The following is a 20,136-nucleotide window of genomic DNA, read 5'->3' as shown; positions in this document are numbered from 1 at the left end:
GCCCTGCGATTGGCTGGCAACTGATTCAGGGTGTCCCCCGCCTACTGCCCGAAGACGGCTGGGATAGGCTCCAGCACCCCCCGCGACCCTAGTGAGGATCAAGCGGTTCAGAAAATGGATGGATGGATGGATGATATTGTTGATGTCTTCCAGTATCTATGTGCAACACTGGAATGCCCATCCTTTCTTTGGGCTAAAATGACTGAATAACTGAATTTGACACATTTAAATCACCGTATTTTCCGTACTATGAAGGCGGTTCGGTGTATAAGGCGCACAATCAATGAATGGCCTATTTTAAAACAGTTTTCATAAATATGTGCATTGTAAGGCACATAGAATAGAAGCTACGATAGTGGCTACGGTTACGTTTCACATCCACTAGATGGAGCTACCCTCCAGAGAATACAATACAGTCCAGCTTTAGTTATATAGTGTTTTTACAAACCGCTGTGGCAGTAACAAAAGCGCTTTACAGAATATTTAAAATAAGACGTCCAAGAAATCGGAATAGTGATCCATATATAAGGCGCATCGGATTATAAGGCACACGAGAAAATGGAATGCTTTTAGGTGCCCCTCATAGGTACAGTACTTTTCATTATTGAATATAGAATGGATCTCTGCACATATGTTGAGGCAGTTTCTGGAATTGTTTTGTTTCCTCTGCCGCTCCTGTAACAAACATGGTGATTAGACCTCCAGCCCCCTGGGTGGAGCCTTGAGCTGCAGCGACTCTTGCTCTGATTTACTTTGACGTCAACAGGAAGGTCAGCCGGGTCCCCAAGGTGTCATAGAGTGGAGTTGAATGGTGTGCTTGTGTGTGTGTGTGTGTGTGTGTGGGGGGGGGCAGCCTTGGTATAGAGACACTCTTCTGGGATGCCAAACAGGACAAGAGCGGTAGCTGAAGGAGGAAGGGCCCTTTAAGCTTAAAGTGGCTTGTGGGGGAATTATGAGGAGCTAAAATGTTTTCTTTGTTGCTGAAAGAAAACTAAGAAACATTCTTTTCCAAAGCTCCCAAGTCCCAAGAGACCATTTTGGCGATGAAGCGCAATCTACAATTGGATTGGATACAACTTTATTGTCAAATGTGCTGTACAGCACAGATGAAATTTCTTCCCTCTCAACATAAAACAAGAGGAGCCGCTGCGGGTGTCCGTGCCGCTATCAAAAGAAAAGTTAACAAAAAAAGGACAAAATAATACAAAACAACAGTCACTATTTTTGTTGTTTTTTCCATGGGATTTGATCATTACTTCCATCCTTTATCCGAACCAATTATCCTCACGAGGGTCACGGGTGTGCTGGAGCCTATAACCATTCATATTCTCAATCACACTTAGGGACAATATAGAGCAGGTATGTCAAACTCATTTTTGTCGCGGGCCACTTTAGAGCTATGTCTTCCCTCCCCTGTCTTATGACAGTGAAACCCCAAAAATGTTTCATCCTCCATTGCATTATTACTTGTTCACAACAAACTAATAAATTACTAGTTTTGAAAACAGTCAACTATAATAGTTTTTTTTCAATTATTATCCAAGTGAGTCTAAAGATGGTAGCAAAATGTTACTGCAAAATCTTACCACTATTTATTACATAGGACAATTTGACATTTTGGTCCATATTTTAGCAAGGATCATGCAAGTCCACACTCATGATTTGCTTTTGCGGGCCACATAAAATGATGTGGCGGGCCTAATCTGGCCCCCGGGCCTTGAATTTGACACCTGTGACATACAGTGTCCAATTAAGCTACTGTTTTTGAAACCCGGAGAAAATGCACGCAGGCACGGGGACAACATGCAAACTACACACAGCAAGGCCGGCGCCTGGATTCAAACTCTGGACCTTTGCGCTGGGACAGCAAAATCGCTGCAGTGGTTCTGACGTCACTTCGTCTCATAGACCAAAGTCTGTGGAGAGAGATTCAATTGTAATTTAGCTTAAATGTAAGTATAAAATGTTGATTCTGTAAAAAATAAAAGTTGGTCTTTTTTTTGTTTTGGTCTTGGTTATTTACAATCAAGCAAAAATATATATTTTTTATTTCTATCCAATTTCACGAACTACTTTCTCATCCGTGGAACAGATGAAGTTTTTTTTTTTTCTTAGCCCCTTTGACACACAGACACACATCAACACAGGGCTTCGGGTCGTACCGGCAAACCCTACCACACACAGTCGTCCCCACCGAGCAGTTTTAAAGTGAATAAACACCATTCCGTCAGAGGCTGGTGGTAGGAGGCCAGTTGTGAGACCTGAGCATACTCCTACTGTTTTGAGGGAGCTTTAAGCGAAAGATCAGGTGTCCAGTCCTGAATGCATGATTGAACTTAAATCTCTTGCATGTGCGCCATACCTCAACTTTAGCGCTGTGTGGCTTCACGAGGACATGTCAGTCAGTCGCTCAAGAGAATTTGAATTGGTCTCACTTATCTACAGATATGTGTAATTTGACGTCAATAATTATTTTTGCAAATATGCAATATTACCTGACAGCAGGGCAGTAGTCCATCCCTTTCAGTCTTTCCCGGTACCAATCAGTAGTTTTTCATTTGATATTTTGAATAGAATTTTGATACAGATTCAAGAAATTTATGTTTTATTTGTAATCAATGAATAATTATTTTTCCAGCTTGTCCTGTTTGGCTGAACGGTCATGCTGATTAGAGGATCTGTGTACTATACGTATATCTTATATTTATGTCGGGAGAGTTTTATATACTCCCAATTTGATTATTGATGTTGTGATAGGTATATATGGAAAAATATAGTTGGACAGAGGAAAAAACCCCACACAAGACAGAAGTATAAAACAGATAGTGGGAGTCAGAATCTATGTAGAATTCTAAACCACTATTCACTAAAACTGAACTACATGAGTTCAACTTGTCCGGAAATCATAGTCTGTCATCAAATCACCTTGACAACTGTTGCATTAACATTGTCAGCATCCCCAGTCATTCATAAATAAATCGATCTCACTTTGATTAAAATGATTTGCATATTATGCAGATTTTAAGGGTAATAATGATAGTAAAGTCTGTGATGATTAATTCTGCTTTCAGATGCTACACAAGACCGAACTGATCATTAGGCGGATTTCAAAAGCAGTATTCATAAAACAAAACAAAACAAGATAAATTATACATGATTGCATGTGATCCTTATTTTTGCCAGTCATCTGTTTTGCATTGTGATCTGTTGACAGGCTCTTGGTGAAGAGTTGGACCCTGGGCCACTGTGCAAACACGAGTGAAAACCGCCGTGCTGCTGTGGGCCAGCTAACTGTAAGTAAACAACCTCTCTGCCATGCCTTCCCCCACAATACCTCAAATATACCTGAGAGAGCCAAAAAGCATGAGGATTAAAACAACAAACAAAAAAAAACCCAACTAACATTGCCCCCTGGAGTCACTGAAGAGCTATCTATCTATCTATCTATCTATCTATCTATCTATCTATCTATCTATCTATCTATCTATCTATCTATCTATCTATCTATCTATCTATCTATCATTTTCTCTCTTTATATCTCTTTATATGTCTGTCTCTTTGTCTCTTTCCCTACCTCTCTCTGTCTCTCTCCGTCTAGCACATCGATAAAAAGAACAATGACATTTGTGCATTGGCGTTCAAACGCCAACATCTGTGATGTAACCCCGACGAGTTGAATGCTGGAAATTCCACAGAGTTACTTTAATGCAATGAAACACATCTAATACGGCTGTAAAATATGAAAGAAAAGTCAACTGCAGACACAATAAAAGACAGCTTATGAGGCAGCTGCACACATGGCAATGTTTAGCTAAAGGCTAGAGGAGGTCTGGTTACACTGTGCCATTTCTGTGTTCCTCCATAAAGGAAAGTCCATTCACGCAGCCAATGTCCGCGGACCCTCCGCTTGTTAGTGTTCCCCATGCTCAACCTTCCTCCAAACAAACCATCCTCCTCAGATTATCCAAGATTGTTTTACAAGATTTTGTTTTTGCTTAAATAGGGTTTAACTTATCCGTGTTCTTGAGATCACCCTTAAAAACTAAACACTTTGCAGTTCAATTATTTTTTTCAGTGCTTGGCTATGTCAATGTGGTGTCAGTTTTTCTTGTCGGCATCATCTTTTGGGCATGTTCAAAAATTCCATGCGAAAAGTGAAACTTTTTGCAACCATTAAAACTGTTTGCAAATTTCGCAAATACTCTCAAACCTTTGCAACTCAGTGGGATATTTTATATAAATTAATTTCTTCCTGAGCAAAAACACAGGCTTGCACAAAAATGGGCCGATCAATCTTTGGATTTACGCTTTTGCACAGATATGCTGTTGTATTTGTGGTACTTGGCTACATTTGAAGTATCATTTCTTGAGGAAGACCCCAGGGTTGGTCCCAAGTAAGGGATTTCCAGGTTAACTGCTGGAGAAGATTTGAATTTGGTCATCATTTGACCATCATGTCACTTATCCAGTCCTATTTTGTTCACTTAAGAAAGAGTGCGAGAATAAGACCTGTTTACCCACTTTGGCTCTTGAACACACACATTTACTTTTTCCTGGTGGAATTACTAACTCCTTCTACCCCTGCCTCAGTCAGTCTTTTCTCAAATGCTCAGAGTTAATCCAAAATACAGCGGCTAGACTTCTCACAAAAACCCGATTTCCAGTGAAATTCAGAATCAACTATCAGATCCTTTTTATTACTTCTAAAGCACCTCATGACCTCACTTCTCCCAGCATCTCTGAGCTTTATTCCTCATTTCACTAAGCAAACTGTCCGCTACACAAATCTTGGCCTTTTATCCATCCCCCTCCACAAAGTGCAAATCAAAAGCTGATTACCCAGTGAACATTTGATATCAATTCGACATCAATATGACATCAAAATCCAATCTTCAAGCATCAAATTGATGTCAAATTGATGTCATGTGCTGACTGCGCATTTGCATTTTTAGCCCCAACGCTGCGGAACTTCCTCCTTGGATTGGGTAAAACAAAAAAAGATAATAATAAAAATACAAATAATTTATATCATCAAGCCTTTCTTCAGGCCTTCCTTTTAGTCCCATTACCTGCTTTAACATTGGAGTACACTAACAAAATACAGACTCTTTGATATAAAGAGTAAAGAATATAGTTCATGCAGTAATTTCTGAATTAGCGGAACAGCAGTGCAAAAAGATAAATCTGAAGGGTGGGGCCATTTTACTTTAACACTGAGACCTTGGCTGCTGTTGACAGCAGCCGGTTGATGTTCTATTGTGGACAAACCTCTTGGGACTCCAACCTGGACTATTATGGGATCCAGCCTCCCATTCCCGGTTTGAGCCCCTGGACACTCCGTTCTTGCCTTGGCACTTTATTTAGCAGCCAAAAACTCCGTTATACCCTTGTCCCCCTCTCCTTTGCATGTCCCTGGGTCCTTTGTAGTCTAGCCCCCCCCACATCATTATTGTACTCAGCTGCAGAGGCCACTGTGCTGTTGTCTATTGGTTGGTATGTGGGCAGCATGCTCGACAAAGCGCGGGTGCTTCCTTAATGGAAGGCCTTGAGAGATCATGTTTCTGCCACCTGTCAGTCAGCTTATGAAGTAGGGGAAGGGGGCCAAGCTTGGTTGATACTGCTGGGGTTGAATGCAGCGGGGTGCATATGAGTGATGCCATTGCAATCCGATTGCAAGCCTGCATTAGTCACCCAGACATTTTAAGTCATCGGTTTTAACTTTTGACATTTTTGCTGTCATTCTCTGAACACACCGAAGGCATGTTTAGACTAGAACAGGAATGGGCAGTTAATTTAGCATAGGGGCCACACAAACTGGAAAATGGTCCAAACCACCATGCAAACCTCCACTTTGTCTATATATTTTTTAATGAATTTAGAAAAAAACATTGTTTCAATTTCAATTGATACGTGAGTTCAGATATCCATCCATCCACTTTCTGATCCACCTATCCTCATAAGGTTTGCAAGGCATATTCGAGCCTGTCTTCCTGTTTTCGGGCGGTAGTGGGGGTACACCCTGAACTGGTTGCCAGCCAATCGCAGGGCACACATAGACGAACAACCATTGGCACTCACACTCACACCTGGGGACAATTCAGAGTGTTCCATTAAACTGTCACGCAGGTTTTTGGAATGTGGGAGGAAACCGGAGTACCCGCAGAAAACCCACGCAGGCATGGGGAGAACATGCAAACTCCACACAGGAAGGCCAGAGCTGGTGTCGAACCCCACACCTCTGCACTGTAAAGCCGACACGCTAACCAGTCGACTAACACAGACCAATTTTGCATTTAATAAACAATTCGCTTTCATTGATATTGAATAAATATGGTTCAGTGTAAAGCAAGTTACATTTAAACATCACACGAGTTGATGGAAGCAGGAGTTAAAGATGGACACTCCTCAAAGAATTGTGAAAAAAAAAATCAACTTTCAGGTATAGCCTGCCTTAAGAAATTGAATATCTAAGGATTGGCGGTGATTCCCGCATGGCTGTGGAATCCTATGCAAAATAGGCAATATTCCGTTGATCACAAAACACTTCCTCCCTGACCTCGCAAAAGTTTAAGGTTACGGTTATGCTCTTCATTATTATGTTCGCAGTGTGAGCCCACATTTTCCTCCATCACATTTACTACCTCCATGTAAAAATCCATCCATATCAATTTTACTCTCCCCAACACTCTTTACCCCTACGAGCCCTAATTGTAATTATGTTGATTTAACTGAGACACATGCGGCTCCTTCCGTGCCATTTGAATAGGAGCTTATTAGTCTGAATATCTTTTTATATTTATTTATTCCCATTTCTCAGCATTCCTGTTGGCATTTCCAATTACTCTTGTCGTACGGCTGTAATTGCCTCGATGCTAATGGCTGCAAGACAATCGTGCTAAATGAGGTGAGGCCAAGAGGCTAGGAGCCCGACTTCATTAAGAGCTAATGGGATTTTATATGGGGGACTGAAGACACAGCTCATCAAAAACCGAGATGGAAGGAAAACAAAACAGATGGAGGGGGAGAGCTAAATCACCAATATTCTCACTTAGCTCGGCAAACAAAAAGCACAGTTTACTCTTCCCCTTCCTCTATTTTTAGAGAAATATGATGGTTCAGACGTCTTTTTTTTATGTTCTTAGAAACTGTCACCGTTTTTTTTTTTTCACACTTTTGGAACAAAGAGGGACCGTGATGGATGAATCGATGCTAAGGTCTGTGCCTGCAATGCTGCATGTATTGTAGACGTACATACACTGCTCAGAACATATCAAAACCTGTACTGATTTCATTTTAATTGAGCAATAAAATACCAATGAGTCTTTTCTTTTGGACAATCTGACTTTGACCAAATGTTATGTGGATGAAAAACAAAAATATGTGTGTGCAAAATAAAAAAATACATACAGAAATACAGTATAATTGGGTTCACTCTTCCATCCTAAAACAGATTAGCCCCATTTGAACTCTTCCAGGGATGACGGTTACTACAATCATATTATCAGTTTTTGAAACCATTAAAATTAAAGACTATTGGAGTAATGTGCTTAATATTTTTTTTAATTTTACATGATCCACACAATGTTGTCTTCCATCAGAGTTCCCCATTCAAACTACTACTAAACTCTTCAGCGGAGTAACTTCACTAATTGAGCTGTCCTTGAAATCTACCGAGCCGTTTATCTTGGTGAAATCATTCTGTCCCCTTTAGACTATCGTGTCATTGTGGAGCTTTTAGATCAGTTATCCTATACTTTAATTTGCAGCACTATATTCAAGCTGACGTGGGCTGTCTCCTGTTTTTTTCCGCTCAGTGCTCTTTTGGGCTCTAGCAGATGCGAAGCCGGTGAAATTCTACAACACACTGAATAAAGCTATGCGAATAAATGCTAGAATGAGATGAGAGTGGATTATTTTTAGTGACTTTTGTTTTTATTTTTTTATTTCTGCAGTCTTGACTTGGGTTCATTATCTGAAAAGTAAGCAAGTGCTCGTGCCAGCCCTTATTTTAAATAAATGTGGTGGCCGCACAAATTAGAAAATACATTAACTGCAACAGGTAAAGCTCATGAAATTGCAAAATGTCCGCCACCTTTCTATGTCGAGTGATGGCAGAGTTGGTTGTACTTTGTGTCTGAGGGGACAATACAAAATATGCAACTCAGTGTTTGTGTTGGGGGGGCCAGACAGAGTGTCGAGTGATGGCAGAGTTGGTTGTACTTTGTGTCTGAGGGGACAATACAAAATATGCAACTCAGTGTTTGTGTTGGGGGGGCAGACAGAGTACCATATTTTCTGCAAGAAAAGGCGCTTCGGATTATTAGGCGCACCTTCAATGAATGGCCTATTTTAAAACTGTTTTCATATACTGTATAGGGCGCACCGCATTATGAGTGTTTTGAAAGGCGCTTACAAATAAAATGTATTATTATTATTATTATTTTTTTTTTTTATTATTATTATAAGGTGCATTGAATATGAGCTACAACAGTGGCTGCGGTTGCGCTATGCGTCCACTAGATGGTTCAATGCTAAAGGGAATACAGGTACATTCATTCATTCATTCATTTTCCGAACCGCTTTATCCTCACAAGGGTCGTTGGTGCTGGAGCCTATCCCAGCTGTCTTCGGGCAGTAGGCGGGGGACACCCTGAACCGGATGCCAGTCAATCGTAGGGCACACAGAAATGAACAACCATTCACACTCACACTCACACACCAGGGACAATTTGGAGTGTTCAATCAGCCTGCCATGCATGTTTTTTGAATGTGGGAGAAAACCGGAGGACCCGGAGAAAACCCACGCAAGCACGCGGAGAACATGCAAACTCCACACAGGAATGCCAGAGCTGGAATTGAACCCAATACCTCTGTACAGTGAAGTCGATGTGCTAACCACTCGATTACCGGGCCACCCTCAATACAATTCAATTCATCTTTATTTATATAGAGGCTAACAACAGCTGCAGCTGTAACAAAGCTATGAGAACTGGTCGCAAACACGGACATGAAACATGAATACAAATGGTATTCTAAAACAATAAATGACAGACAAAAGTTATGAAAATTGAGTTAACAAAAAAAAATCACAAAAGTCTCAGATAAGTTTGAAATGTCGCCTTCCAAATCGATTTCTGACTGGCTTTGTACACTTTCCATCGTGAGCCCCCCTATTGTTGTATTAATGTGAAGTGACACTTCCGGGTTTGTCGCTCGTCAGGATCTCACTTCGGGAAAATTATTACTTTTGTCAAATTTATTAAATATAATTTTTTTTCATGCTTTATTTTATGTGATTTGTTTAATGAGTTTGCTTCCGACATAAACATATTTGGATTGGGATTTTCTAAAATTACTTCACTCTTGACCTTCGAAGCCATTGTGGAAGACTAATTGTCAACCATATGAAACGGCAAGACCATGAATAATTATTTTCTTCAATAATTGCTGAAATAGAGGCAGAAGAGCTGATAGCAAACCGGTCAGAAGAAATGAGATGACGATTTAATTAAGTAAACAAGAACAGAAAGAAATCTCTGAACAACACATTTTCAAATAACCACATGGAAGAAGAAGAAATTGAGCTGAGCCAGGAATAAAGTTAAATGAACAACGTGGGTCTCAAGATGTAAAGCAGTCAATACCAACACTTGGCGATGACCAGGTGGAACAACAAAAGATCTGACATAGACTTAACCAACCCAACGACATATATACACACCCAACTAATGAAGTCGTGATTAGAGTAAACTAGGGAATCCTGGCATGCAGGAAATTAAAAATAATCTTGATGAATGAATTTCAATACATTGTACTGTATTAACTATTATTTTAATTGTCCAAAGCAGAAATAAAAATAACATGAATAAAAATCAAATTCACTAGTTAGCAGGGATTTAAGTTATTTATTATGCCTGCAGTGCATGATTTCCATTCAAATTTTTTGTCCTTGTGCAAAACTGCCCTCACAAACACACATGGGGTCCAGCTGCAGCCCAAGAGGAGTAGAATGGCTACTTGTGAACTTTTTAATAACTTTTTAAACTTAACTAACAAAATAAATACAGTACAAATAGATAGCTTAGGGGTGCTAAACAGGGGCAAGACAGATTTCTGATGGGGCTGGAGCACCTCCTAGCCCCAGTGTAGCGCACATGCATGCCAAGATAGCAGGCATGGTGTTGAACTTTACCGCATTACTTTTTACTTGGGTTATCTTTGTCTGACACTTGCATTTTTTGATTATCTTTCACATTAAAGTAGGGAAAATCTTTAAAAAAAAGTAAACATTTGAGAACAGAGCAAATACTTTTTCACCGCACAGTAAATTGACAGTTTTAACTTCAATTAAAAAAAAAAAAACCTTTCTACATATTGTATACCGTATTTTTACGACCATTCGGCGCACCGTGTTGTTGGGCGCAGTCTCAGTAAGGTGTGCTATTTCTGTATTTGACACATACACAAAACACACTGTATTATTGGGCGCAGCCAGGCATGGTAAACATACGCCAGCTTAAACATACGGCATGCATGCACGCACGCTAAAAACACGTTTTTAAAAAGGCAATGGAAGTAAAAATGAGTTCGGTTGTACTTTATTTCGCCACTTTACAATGTACTCACGCGACTGGTACCTGCTAGGAGCGTGCCTTTAGCGTCCTCTTACACGCCCACCCTTCACTCATTGGCGACTGGTACCTGCGAGGGGCGTGCCTTTAGCGTCCTCTTACACGCCCACCCTTCACTCATTGGCGACTGGTACCTGCTAGGGACGTGCCTTTAGCGTCCTCTTACACGCCCTCCCTTCACTCATTGGCGGACTTCCGCATGCCTGTCGTCACTCACTCCGCCTTTTCTCTGTATAAACAGCGTGTCGGCCAGAGGTGCTCTCAGTCAGGCTTTGGAACTCGACTCATACACTAGACGCTCCGCATTATAAGGCGTCCTGTCCATTTTGGAGAAAATTTAAGACTTTTAATGGCGCCTTATAGTCGTGAAAATACGGTAATTGATATCAATGTTTCGGGTATTAATAAATAGTTGCTAATGTTTGGTATGTTTTTAGAACGCTGCATTCTCACTCATAAACTTCAGATTTTTGCACCCACCCACCTTCTGTGCAAAGACACTTGAGGAAACAGTCTGAGCTTGTGTTATGATCAGTGAGAACTACATGACTGTACACTATCGGACAATAAGCTTGCAAGACAAAAAGCACAGCTGTGACACATGAGCCGCTACTGTGTGTTGGCTGAGTTGGTGAGAGGAATGTGTGTCACAGTGTGAATGTGTGAGTGTGAGTATGTGTGTGTTTGTTTGTGCCTGCGTGTGTGTGTGTGTGTGTGTGTGCATGTCAATACTTTGGCACAGAATTATGTTTAGTTTTTCTGCACTGTTTAATAAAATCCTAAAGATATTTAAAAAGCGATCTTCTAGATCAAAATCCCGCAGCTCTGTCAGGAAGTCAACTCTCACATTCAGGAGGAGCAGTGTAGGTTTTTTTTTTCCTGGCCATGGAACAGTGGACCAGCTCTACCCTCTCGGCAGGGTGCATGCGAGTTAGCCCATGTGCGTTGGGGACATGGAGGGGGAGACGTTTGACCGTCTCCCCCGGTGGATCTTCTTGGACACCCACTTCACTATACCACCGGTGTCAGAGTTTAGTCTGCATTGACGGCACGGCCAACAGGAAGTCGGATTCGTTTCTGGTAAGGTTTGGACTTGGCCAATGCTGCCCTGTGTCACTGACTTTGTTCATAACTTTTAGGATTGGAATCTTTTGGAATTTTCAGGATTTCCGTTTTGGTGACCTCAGTATTTCATCTCTGCTTTCTGCAGATGATGTGTTTCTGCTGGTAGCAACAAGAAACAAACATATAATCTTTGCAGCCAAGTGTGAAGCGGTTGGGATGAGAATCAGCACCTCCAAATCTGATACTATGGTCTTCAGTCGGAAAAAGGGTGGAGTGGCTTCTCCAGGTCGGGGATGATATCCTACCCTAAGGAGAGGAGTTTAAGTACCTTTGCATCTTGCTCTCACCTATCGTCATGAACAATGGGTAGTGACTGAATGAACAAGCTTGCAGATAGAAGTGGTCAGAAATTAATTTCCTCTGCAAGGTTTCTGGGATCTCCCTTAGCGATAGGGTGAGAAGCTCTGTCATCTGGTAGGGGCTCAGAGTAGAGACACTCCTCCTCCCATTAGAATGGAGCCAGGTCAAATGGCTCGAGCTTCTGATCACGGTGCCTCTTGGGCGCCTCCCCGGTGACATATTCGGGGCACGTCCCAAGAGGACGAGGCCGCTGGGACGACCCAATATACACTGAGAGACTATGTCTCCCAACTGGCCTGGTAACTCTTCGGGATCTGCCCGGAAGAGTTGGACCAAGTGGCTTGGGATAGGATTGCTGATTGGCTCCTTGTTTGGAAAGCAATGGGTTTTTGCTAGGGTGTTGGTGCGTTCAAAGTGTGCTTTATGGAGTTTGGAGGAGTTTTGGATTGGGTTCCCCTTACGGAGGTTGTGATGCAAATTGTGTTTATCCTGAGATTTCGTCCGAGGGCCAAATGTCCCTTGCTTTTTGGCGGCCAGTCCAGGGTATACCTTCCTCTCGCCTAAAAGCAGATTGGATAGACCCTTGCCCTAATGCAAGCAAGTGTTAGAGAAAATGGATGGATAGTTAAAAATTAAAAAGTTAATTTTACATAATCTCTATTTATCCCCATTCTTCAGTCTTGCGGAGTTTGCATGTTCTTCCCATGCTTCAGTGGATTTTCTCCTTGTACTTTGGCTTCCTCAAGAAGATGCTAATGCATGCCATTTTGAATATTGTTGGGAGTGGAGTCGGCTGTGTAACATATCCATATAACGCAGTTGCCCACATACTGCCTATATGTGACCTCTGAATTATTAAGCCCTTTGCAAGCTTCTTTTCACGCTGCATGTATCAGAGCACAGTGCACCGTTGACCAACACCTTAGTTGTGCTGTGGCGTGACAACAGTATGCCATGTCTGCAACGTGACGTTTCGTCATCGAGCAAAGTGGGCCAACATTTTTCAATTCAAGCGCGACACATCTGGTACGAGAAGTGCATGATTTCAGACGGCAAGAAATATCGGCAGAGTTGTGCAGTCAACTGCATGGAGAAAGTGGAGGTCAACACAAATGTCGGAGACATGTTGGTAAAGGAGGAACAACAATGGATGGAGTTCTGGTCAAAATTGAATACAGTATTGGTATAAAGTGGTAGAATCGTGTAATTTTGGCATGCTTTCTATTGTAGCATTGTCAAATATGCAGTTGCTATCCTGCATCCAAAGGGTGACATGCTTTGTTAGTCTTTTACATGATAATTAGTAAAAGCTTGCACTGCAGCATTCATAAGTTGGCAGCAATATGCAAACGGAAGTTGTCCACTTTGTCTTTCAGAATAAGAGCATGACACAGGTCGTGCGCTGCTCGCAGCGGAAATGTTGGTATTTTAACAGCATTCTTGATAGCTACCATTTTCAAGTGGACTCATTTTATTACTGTTGTTATTCACCCCATGTTTGAAGTATGAAGTCTCTGAATGATAATAGCTCTTGCTATTTCATGTTTATTTTTATTCAACTATTTTTATTCCTGCCAAAATGCAAATGACATGTATTTTAGTCTGCATTTTTGTTGTTATTTTGAATGTAAAGAATATGTTTGCTTTGCATATTACGTTGTGATTTCATGTTTCATGACTGACCTCGATAAATGGCTATGAGTCACTGAAAAAAAAGGCCATTTAAGATTTAGGAACACATTTAACTCTTTTTATGTCCAAACAGGAAATGACATTAGTTCACATGAAATAAAAGATAGGCATTCAATTCTAAATGTGATGATTAAGACGCAAAGTGGGCGACTTTGTCTTCATAATAACAAGTAAGCACCCAGACATAAGTGGCTGGGTGTTGTTTCTATAGAAACAGACCTGTGAAAAGGTCACTGTCAAAGGCTTTCTCCGAGAAAGGCAGAGGAATTGTGAAAGAAGGGAGAGTCAGACCAGACAAAAACAAACGCAGTTTTAGTATTCCTTTGTAATATCCATGCCACCTTAAACCCCTCACAGATATTCCAGCAAAGATAAAAATGAAGAATTGGTGCAATTACATCTCTCGAGAATTGAGAGCCCCATTCTTTTATTTTATTTTTTTTAATGATTTCTTCAGAACATTTTTTTCCTCTCTTTTGAAGTCAGCAATTGTAAAGGGAGAGTGGCTGGCAGCCTGCACAATGTATGAGCGTTGTGTTTCAATGCAGATATGTCAACTGCTTGCCCTCCCACCCCCCGCACCCTCCACCCAAAAAAAAAAAACCACTGGCAGCTCCTCCGCTTCCTCTCGTCATTTTAATTAAGTCAGCCTCTGTGGTATGGTAAGCAAAGATAATTGGAGAAGGTTTTTGGATACCATTTACTCGAAATGACACTTCTTCCCATTTTCGCACTTTTCCTCCACTCCCTGGCAAAGACTTTTCGATCTTACTCCTCTTTCTTCGTACTGTATATTCAAACACAAATATAGATTTGTCTGTGAAGGGATGCATGCCTAAATACAGTGGTACCTCTGCTAACGAACGTCTCTTCATACAAAAATTTCAAGTTACGAAACGCCTCAACAGGAAAATATTGCCTCTTGTTACGATATGAAAGGTAAAAATACTATATCGGCTGCTAGCTCTGAATTTCCTGAACGCAACATACTTATAGCTGCTCTGCCATTGGCTACTACCAAGCATCATCCTGGCATCCCATTGGCAAAGAGGGTCCTCTACTGAATGTGTCTATGTGTGGAGATAGATAAATGGCTAGATATGTGTCTATGCAGCATTCTCATCATTCGCACCTCGGGCCATGAGGCGTTCCGATAGTTTTACGTAAATGTGAATCACCCAGAAAAAGTGTTCACCAGTCGGGCGATTGCGCAGTATGCTGATTTTTGCCTTGGACATTTTCGAAGGATTGTTAAAAGCCGAAAAAGCAAACGTCCTTGGATCAGTTCTTTATAAAATGCCAGGCAAAAAACACTTCTGAGAGAACATGGACTAAAGAGGACAAAAAAATGATGAGGATGCAGTTAAAAGTTAAATGACCATTTTTATTCTTTATTCTTTGTTTTTTACATTCTGCACAACTCTCATTTATTGTGCAATAATCTAATTGTAAATTGTATTTGTTACATATTTTGATGCTTTTTATGCTTTAGGAAACATGTATGTTTGAATTTTGGGGGCCTTCAAACAAATTAGGGCAGTTACATGGAAAACGCGTTTCGACTTGGAAAAATTTCTAGTTAGAATTTTTTTCCAGAACCATTTAATAAGTAGAGGTACCACTGTACTCAATTTTAGCCTACACTGAAATTTATTTGAAATGAAAATTCTAATGGAACAATTAACTGTAAATGAGGTGTGTTAAAGTTTCCTTCTTTGAAAGAATTTGTTTTCTCCTCGTTTCTCTTCGGCTTTGATTTGTGTCTGCTTTGTTAGTATCTTATTGAGGTATACATTCTGTACCTCTAAATGTAATTTCTTCAGACACCAGGGTGATTGTATGGCATTGGCGAAATCGCTCAATATTCCAAACTTTTTTCTTCAGACTAAGATCAAGCCGACACACACAATGCAGTATACCGTGGAAGTGTGTATTCTTTGATGGGTTGTGGTAATGTTACAATGATTGGAACTTTCTTTAATGGGGGTTTCGTTTGTAACACGTGTTGAGGTGTGCAAGTGTGTAGTTTGAGGGGGTGGGGGTGGGGAGAGAGACTTATCCTTTCAATCAGGTTGGCCTGGGCCCTGCTTTAGGGGGCTACAGTGGGCCACCCATCCAGTTAGCCGCTCAGGGGAGATCCAATGTCCTTTCGTGCTCAAATAATCTCCAGATGTCCTGCCATCTGAAAGGAGTGGGCGGAGTTGAGGTTTGGGGAAACAAGGCATGCAACTGCTTTTCAAACTCTCAAGCTTTGTATTTTGAAAGGTGAGTAAAGTTATACTCCCACCCAAAAAATATCTATTTATAGCTGCGGCAAGACATATAATGTGAGACACCTAACTGATGTTCACTGTTCATGTGACAGTGACAATAAAGTTCTATTCTACCCCATATATGTAGTTTTTTTATGTCTGCCCCCCCCCCCCCCACCCCCAGAGGGAAGAGGAAAGAAAAGTGAGTGTCCACAGTGGCAGGGGTCTTTAATGATTCCACTGTGGAAAGCCAGTGGAAACATAAAGGGCCTTTCCCACCTCAGACCACTCATTTTCTACCCCCTTCCCCCCTGCAAAAACACCACAGGACATTAAAGTCTCGAACCATGAGGCTCAAAAACAGCTTCTACCAGCAAGCTGTGAAATAATTTGCACGTTCCCCCTCACACCCACCCAAACTAACAGGAATAGCAAATGACTCCATCTTGCAATATAATGAATGAGGTCTTATTGTCTGATCATACATCTGCAAAACTGAATGTAAAGAATCATACTTCTACCCTATCATAATGTAGACTTTCTCCCAAATGCATGTTGTGTTGTTGTGTAAATATGTATTTTTTTTTGTTGAAAATCCTGTTTTTCTTTTTCTCAGTGCATCAAATAATACGCATTCCAATAGAAAAAAATACGGACGATTAGCTGGCCAATTAATTAAAAAAATAGATAATGCTTTAAAAAAAGAAAAACAAAACTTTTTCTTAAATTTACATGAAATTGATGGCGATTTTCTATCAACTTTTTGCTTTTCAGAGTGGAGTTTTACGTTGAGCTTACGGATGTAGCGCCGAACTGTATTTACTGACACTGGTTTTCTGAAGTGTTCCTAAGCCAATGTGGTGACATACGTTATACATTGATGTTTTGGTTTTTGAGGCAGTGCCACCAGAGGGATTGCAGCTCTCGGGCATTCACTTTTGGTTTTGGGCCTTGCCGCTTACATGCTGTGATTTCTCTAGATTCTCTGAACTTTTTGGTGATATTTTGATCCGCAGATTATGAAATCTCCAAATTGCTTGTAATTGTACATTAATGAACACTGTCCTTAAACTGTTTGCTTATTTTCTCACCCAGTTGTTCACAAAGAGGTGGACTTCACCCCGTCTTTACTTGTGAATGACTGAGCAATTCAGGGAAGCTCCTTTTAACAGCAATCGTGGCACCCACCTGTTCCCGTTTAGGCTGTTCACTTACCTATGGGATGTTCCAAATGGGTGTTTGATGAGCATTGCTCTTTTTTGCCATCTGTCCCAGCTTTTTTGGAATGTTTTACCGCCATCAAATTCTAAGTTAATGATTATTTGCCAAAAACAATAATGTTTCTCAGTTTGAAGATGAATAATCTTGTCTTTGTAGTGAATTTTTATCGACCTTATTTTCTGTCAAATTATTACTGGATATGTTTTATGTTCAATAAACAAACAAACAAACAAACAAAAAATTCACTTAAATATAGATTGAGCATGATTTTCAAATCTTATTTATGTTTAATACATCTTCCCAACTTGATTGGAATTGGGTTTGTACACAAAATGCTTCAGTAAGTTACAGCCATCTCGCTACCTCCGCGTCCCGCGTCCTAAGCGCATAATTTTCCCGTGGGACGCACAGTTCCAAATAATGTGCGTTTTTGGGACGCAAGGAAAAAAAAAAAACTATGGCAGGCCTGAGGATTTCACGGTAACGATCGTTACCGGTAGCATGTCGTTTCTGTGGCGCCATTTTGACGGTACCGAAAAATCGTTTAACCATAAAAGTCACCGGACACGAGTTGACTGTACGCGATCAAATCTCTCCTGTGTGATCAACGCAATTTCACTGTGCCAGTATGTGTGTTTGTGGTGTGGTGTGTGAGTGTGTTTCTTCTAATTTACTTTCGTTTTGTTTTCAGTGTTGGCGGGGGCGGGGGGACAGATAACGTTATGTGCGCATGCGCATTGCTATTTTAGTCCGCAAACTGAGGAATCGCGCGGATGAAAGTTTGAGATGGCGGCGAAAAAAACTCACAAAGGTCTACTAATTACGACATTTAAGAAATGGGAATGCCAGTCTGATTTTTCGTATGAATCGTCCGAAGGGCGTATCACTAAACTCACCTGGGATGTATGCACAGAACACGAGAGCGAGATACGACGGGAGACACGATTACGAAACAAGTTGGTCATGAGATCTTTAAGCTAATCGCTATGAAGAATCTTATGAAACAGTCTTGGTTATTCTATTATTTACTGGTTGTAGCATGGTAACGTTATGAATAATACATTCGTCACAAGGTGTGCTTGTGTGTGTGCTTGTCATGCTCATGTTAACTGCCGGGAGAACTAACGATGACGTGTGGTAGATTCTTTTGTCAAATTGATATATATTACACATGCATCGTTTTGGGAAGAGGATGTCAAGCCACATCGATACTTATTTGTGTTAATGATTACCAGTAAATTAATCTTTGCAGTGTGAGATTGGAAAAAATACTCTGATTTTGTGGTATGCTGTATTCATGATGCCATATGAGTACATGATGCAGTGATCCCTCGCTATTTCGCGGGTCGTTTATCGCGGCTTCAGTGCATCGCGGATTTTTTTCAAACATTCATTAAAAAAAAAAAAATTAAGTCCGCAACTGGTTCGTCAGAAGCAGCGAAAGTCAGCAAAACAACAGCGAGTCACATACAGTAGAGCAACATATACAGTAATACATGTATATGTTTGCTGTATTTTGTTTTTCATACACTAACCTAACTTATATATGTTTAAATCAGTATACAGCATTAAGCCATGTTAATTGCTACAAAATTTACTTCTACATGCATGTATACCATTAAATTTGGCCTTATAAATATTTTTTATACTCATACACATGTACATGTACCTATACGCAGGGGTCGCTACTTCGTGGATTTTCGTTAATCGCGGGTGGTTTTGGTCCCCATTAACCGCGATAAACGAGGGATTACTGTATTTTGATCCATTTATTTTTTTGAATAGACCTGGAGTACACAGCTGCTGATGTAATGTTCATTGTTAATGCATAGTTTTCAAACATTTACCCTTGAAACATTATACTTTTGAGTTTCAGAATTCTTGATTATACCGAAACCCGAAAACGCCAGCTAGAAAGACTCTATAAAAAATCCAGTTTAACTGTTCATTTCCTCGCCTACACCGATCACCTTCAGTTATACAAGACCGCACTCAACTCCAGCCGTTCCACCTACTACTCCAACCTTATCCACACCGACTCCAACAACCAAAAGGCTCTCTTCTCCACCATCAACAAACTCCTCAAACCCAGCGAAAATATTTCAACCTCTTTCACCGTTGACAAATGCAATTCATTCCTATCCTACATTCAATCCAAAATCGACATCCTCTACAGTTCACTCACCACCTCACCCGTCCCCCCTCCCTTCCTACCAGCATCCATCACTCCAACTACTTCACCTCTCTCTGAATTCACACCTGTCTCCATAGCCGAACTCACCAATATCATCTCAACAATGAATTCCTCCACCTGCACACTGGATCCCATCCCATCTTTCTTCATCAAGCACTGCTTTCCCACCATCTCCCACCTCGTCATGAACATTGTCAACTCCTCCCTCAACTTTGCCTATGTCCCCTCCTCACTCAAACTGGCTGCTGTAAACCCCTATCATCAAAAAACCCGGACTCAACCCTGACATCATGAGTAACTTTCGACCCATCTCCAACCTCCCCTTTGTCTCCAAAGTCATAGAACGTGCCGTCACATCTCAAATTAAAACCTACCTCGACAACAACCAACATTTTGAACAATTTCAATCTGGATTCCGCACACAACACAGCACTGAAACAGCCCTCCTTAAAATCACCAATGACCTCCTCCTCGCCTCTGACTGCGGCCTACTCTCCATCCTTATCCTTCTTGACCTTACAGCTGCCTTCGACACCATCAACCATTCCATCCTACTCTCTCGTCTACAATCCCTAAACATCACCGACAAAGTCCTCACCTGGCTTCACTCATATCTCACAGATGGGAAACAATTCATACACATCAACAACTGCTCTTCCTACACTGCCCCACTGTCCCAAGGTGTCCCCCAGGGTTCTGTGCTTGGTCCTCTTCTCTTCAT

General features: G+C 41.0%; 1 protein-coding gene across 1 annotated transcript in view; it reads left to right on the top strand.

The window, feature by feature from the left end:
- LOC147193460 (homeobox protein PKNOX2-like) overlaps positions 1-20,136 on the top strand; it is a 143,113-nt gene that overhangs the window by 37,219 nt on the left and 85,758 nt on the right. Inside the window, exon 2 of the mRNA XM_086131237.1 lies at positions 3,215-3,293. The gene's annotated coding sequence lies outside the window, so the exon portion shown is untranslated. The remainder of the gene's footprint in view (positions 1-3,214; positions 3,294-20,136) is intronic.

The sequence above is a fragment of the Hippocampus guttulatus genome, chromosome 15, assembly GCF_054856545.1.
Source record: "Hippocampus guttulatus isolate MCC_2025c chromosome 15, RoL_Hgut_1.0, whole genome shotgun sequence".
In the NCBI taxonomy this organism is placed as follows: Eukaryota; Metazoa; Chordata; class Actinopteri; order Syngnathiformes; family Syngnathidae; genus Hippocampus; species Hippocampus guttulatus.
The sequence above is the reverse complement of the archived record's forward strand: the minus strand, read 5'-3'. Positions and strand labels throughout refer to the sequence as shown.